This window comes from Etheostoma spectabile, chromosome 5, assembly GCF_008692095.1.
Source record: "Etheostoma spectabile isolate EspeVRDwgs_2016 chromosome 5, UIUC_Espe_1.0, whole genome shotgun sequence".
NCBI classification, from domain to species: Eukaryota; Metazoa; Chordata; class Actinopteri; order Perciformes; family Percidae; genus Etheostoma; species Etheostoma spectabile.
Window position 1 is genome coordinate 5439590 of NC_045737.1, and position 4498 is coordinate 5444087.

The 4498-nt window shown below is 40.7% G+C and overlaps 1 protein-coding gene across 1 annotated transcript in view; it reads right to left on the bottom strand.

Moving 5' to 3' along the window:
* The window catches only part of frmd3 (FERM domain containing 3), a 51069-nt gene that overhangs the window by 8598 nt on the left and 37973 nt on the right, over positions 1–4498 (bottom strand). The gene's annotated exons all lie outside the window — the stretch shown is intronic.

Sequence of the window (4498 nt, forward strand, 5' to 3'; positions counted from 1 at the left end):
TGTGTGTGTGTGTGTGTGTGTGTGTGTGGATTTTGGTAGATAAGAACGGGACAGGCTGTACAAACAGAACAAGGTCAGCACTAACCTTGGGTCAGCTTCCTGTTTCCCCTCTAATGGCTGAGATTAGTGCTCTGAATATAGACGGTGATCCTAGACCATCTCGAGGACACTTTATCCCAAAGTCCTTGCAGCAGCCTTCTTAAAACACTCAGTGTTTGACTCTTAAAAAGTGGGGATGAACTGCTGAAATTGGGGATGATTTACTTGAAGGGACTCATGGTGTTGCACTCACTTCTACACCCAAAATTGTGTGAAGAGAGCGGAAGAGAGAAGTTTAAACCCTGCTTAAATTCTCATCTCCATATTCTCCACATCTCCAATTTTTGTGACTTTCTGAAACCACAATCTGACCAGCACACCCACGTCATGCAGCAATGGGCCAGATGTGTCAAGATGAAAAAGTAGAAAGGTTTTGAACTTCTCTTTCCTCTTTTCTCCTTCTTTACACAACTAGTTCTGTCACTTTTGATGTGTACAACTAAATGCAACACCATGCACACCTTTGAGGAGACTCCATCCATTAAGCTTTTACCTCACTTCACTTGAAGTCTTCTAAAATTGTGCACTTTGACAACTAATATGTTAGTGTATTTTCTGAGCAATGGGTTGTTCACTTTAAAAAAAAAACTGTAGTGCAAAAGGTTTTGAATCCATCAGAATCTCGTAAAGAACTGCAGAAAAAGCCACACACAAACTAAAATGTTTGCTATTTTACTGAGTAGCATAAAACACAGAGAAGCAGAAACTGCAATAGTTCTAATTGAATCTTGGGTCATTTTTCAGAATGTATCCTTTCATAGGTGCATGAACATACAGCAGGCAAGTGAACTGGCAGATGGAACGCAAAACTTAGCAAAAATAGAGCCAGGTTTCAAACAAGCAGCACGCCGCTTAGCCTGTTCGCCAACGCATTGAGCAGGTTAGGATACCTTCACTGAAAAACAATGTAACACTCTTTGCATGTTCACATCACGTCAAGTTAGGAAGAGGTGTGAGGCTAGGGCTGGGTATTGTTCAAAAATTTGATGCCCATAACTTTACTTCGATACCGGCTTCTGAATGATACTTTTTCAATACCAATTGGTTACAGCCAATCACCAACATTATTAAATCTTTGTACAAGCAAGATGCATGCTTATTGGCTCACTTACGCTGATGAGATTGATGAGGTATTAAAATCTGGTACTAAATGACAATGCATTTTTCAATATTTAAAACTATGGAGGCAATTCAGTCGGTGCCTAGAAGTATGAATCTAAAGTACCCAGCCCTACATGAGGCCTTTAATTTGATGACTACATCATGCCCCTCCCAAACCAACTGAGACAGCCGAGCTGCTTACTGCTTCAGCTCTTTGACCCTGAGCCAAGAAGGATTGATTTACCTCTAAATGGGATGAGGGAAGATGAGAGAAAAACAGAGAGGAGGAGAGGCGGAGATAGTGGCTGTAAATTCTTTCAGAAGAGGCGCATCCAGCATTAGTTTGAAGAGAGTGATGGCACAACAGTTTGATTGTACTGTATGTACTGTATGTGTGAAGGCCAAAAGGGCATGAGTCAGGTCGATGTGTGAGAATGAAGGATAAAGTGGGGTAGGGTGTAAAATATGGAGGGAAGGAGTTAGGTAACAGGGGAGGAGGGGACGACAAAAGGTTGAGTCCTGTGCTGTGTGGGGGGCATGGATGAAGATACACCAGCAATAACTAAGTGGCATGGAGAGGCTGTTTGCAACACACACACACGCACACACACACACACACACACACACACACACACACACACACACACACACACACACACACACACACACACACACACACACACACACACACACACACACTAGTTGGATTTAAAACTGGAGTTGATATAAATGTTGATAGACTCACAGCACCATGCACTCACTGCATTAAGCTTTACAAGCAAGAAGTTTAAAGGCACTTTCTTTGGTCTGAATTTTGTGAGGAAAATCTTCAGACACTACTCCGGGCTTGAAAAAGTACTGCCACCTCCTCTGCAGGTTTTTGAGTAAACATTGATATCCTCCTAAAAAGATAACTGAACATCAGTCATAGTGCTCTGTGACACCGCTCTCTCCCTGCCTGCTGCTTTTGCTTAAGCTACTGTTTCATTACATTTCTGTTCAACAATATTTGGATGGACTGTATTTTTACAGCGCTTTTCTACTTTTAACAACCATTTAAAGCAGTTTACAGAGTACAGGTTAATTCACACCATTTACACACACACACATAAGGTAATAAGAGGTCAACTACATTTTTCTGATGATAAGGACTTCTGATTAACAAAATTTGTTTTTGGATTATTTTTGGAATTTGATAGTTTGGATTACCATTATTATTGAAAGAAAAATTATCAATATAATCACAATGTTTTATTAGACTGATACATTGTTAACAACACCTAAGTTCCCCCTTTACTTCTGAAACCAAACCTACGGCCTCGTCATTAGACACACACACACACTCATTTACATACATATACTGTTAATCTCAATGGACAAAGCGTCCGGTTTGGCGAAGTGCTGCAAATGCAGAAGTGCCTTAAACCTGCATTCTATCTGAATTCCAGCGGGGGGCAACATGTGCAGTTGTAAAAGGATGTTGGTTTCTGTAGAAGTCTATGAGAAAGTGACCCACTTCTCACTTGATTTATGGTCTCAATTGCAAGTTTTAAGCCTTCTGCACTACATAATGATCATTTTTTGAATAATGGTATGGTTGTTTTTTAAAATCAATGATAAAGTAGGGGGTATTTTAGGGCGTGGCCATGTGAATTTGACAGTTTGCGGCCTGTCTTATATGTAATATAACTATGGGACCAAGATTTGTTTTAAACCTAGCTAAGTTACATCTTAACTTGAATTACGTAGGCTAGCTTTCAGCAGCAGTTGAATCCAGATTGCCAGTGAAAGTGTGTAACGTAGAGTGTTACACACTATTGCTCCTCCCTCACTCCTCCCTCTTGTCTAAAATCGATACATCCGCAACCAAGATAGCTGCACCCATAACGGCAAACTTGACGACTCATATCAGATCTCCCCAAACAAATGGGTGACGTCACACTTGCTCTGTCAATTAATATTAACGGTCTATGTTTATATACCTTTTCTTGCCCTTTCTTCCACCTCACTCATATTTAATTTATTCTGTAACATTGAGTCTGTTGAGCACATCCTTCCTAACCTTCACCCAGTCCTGTACAGTCCACTTTCTCTCCTCATATTCTCTCTATCTCCTCTCTCTTCCTCCTGGCTCTCGTGTTGTCTTGGGAAACTTTACCCTGTGCTATTCCCTACCTGCTTTCTTTCCCCTAACAACAAGATTTATGCTTTAATCAGATAATAGGTCGCAGTGGAGAGTGTCAGGAATAATAACGTAGTGAAAAAGTGAATAACAATAAAAAGAATTGACAAAGTAACCATTAAAACCCACTGAGTACTTTTTATAGACTACAAAAATCTACTTGGGAAAGGTGGTGTCCTGAAAAAAACCGTACATTTTCTCCTCCTTGGCAGTGTTGCTCTGCTCGGTCACATTACCTCATCAACCCGTACTCTTCTACCCTCTCATGGGGAGAAAACTGATCCAAGTTAAGCCGTGAAGTGTCAACAGGACAGCTGATAGATAGCTCAACTGAAATATCCTTCAGTAACCACCTCACCACAATGGCTGCATATGGCTACTCTCCTAATAATCTACTACACATTTCCTACAAAAGAACTCCATATGGTACTAACTATAAGGGCATTTGGAGAGTGTAGACCTCCTGGATACATTTAAAGAATTTAATAGGAAACTCTGGTAAAAAGCTGTAAAATAATGCTAAAAATAGGATAAAACAAAAGGACAGTTGTCTCACACCCTGTATACAGTCAAATTGTTGATGATGTTGCTGAGCATGGATGTGCTCGACGTTCACTTTTATGATGCAACTACTAAATATTCACTCACACACACACACACACACACACACACACACACAAATACAGGAAAATTAATCAATTGCAGCTTGCATGTGCACACAGAAGTGCACAAGGACTTAGAGACAGACTCATTGGAGCTGAACAAATAACTTTTAATTAAGTTTTCCTTAATGATAACAGAAGCTGGCTCTGTTTCCATGTACCTTCCTTTGTTAAACATACAGAAAGCCAGACATATGGATACAAAGACACAAACAGGCATGAGGGTAAACTCAGGGAGGATCATGGGAAGGGTATTTTTAGCATGCTGTGATTGGTGTCTCCAAGGGAGACAAGACTGATGAGGGATGGGAGCATCAGCTGCTCAATTAGCGCTTTACGTCTGAGGATTGTGCATGCGCTAGTTCATACAGAAGGGAGAGCCCATGTGACTTTCCAAGAGTCTGTGGCAAGAGAGCATGGGTGTGTGTCTACTTGTGTGTGTTTGTGTGTGTGT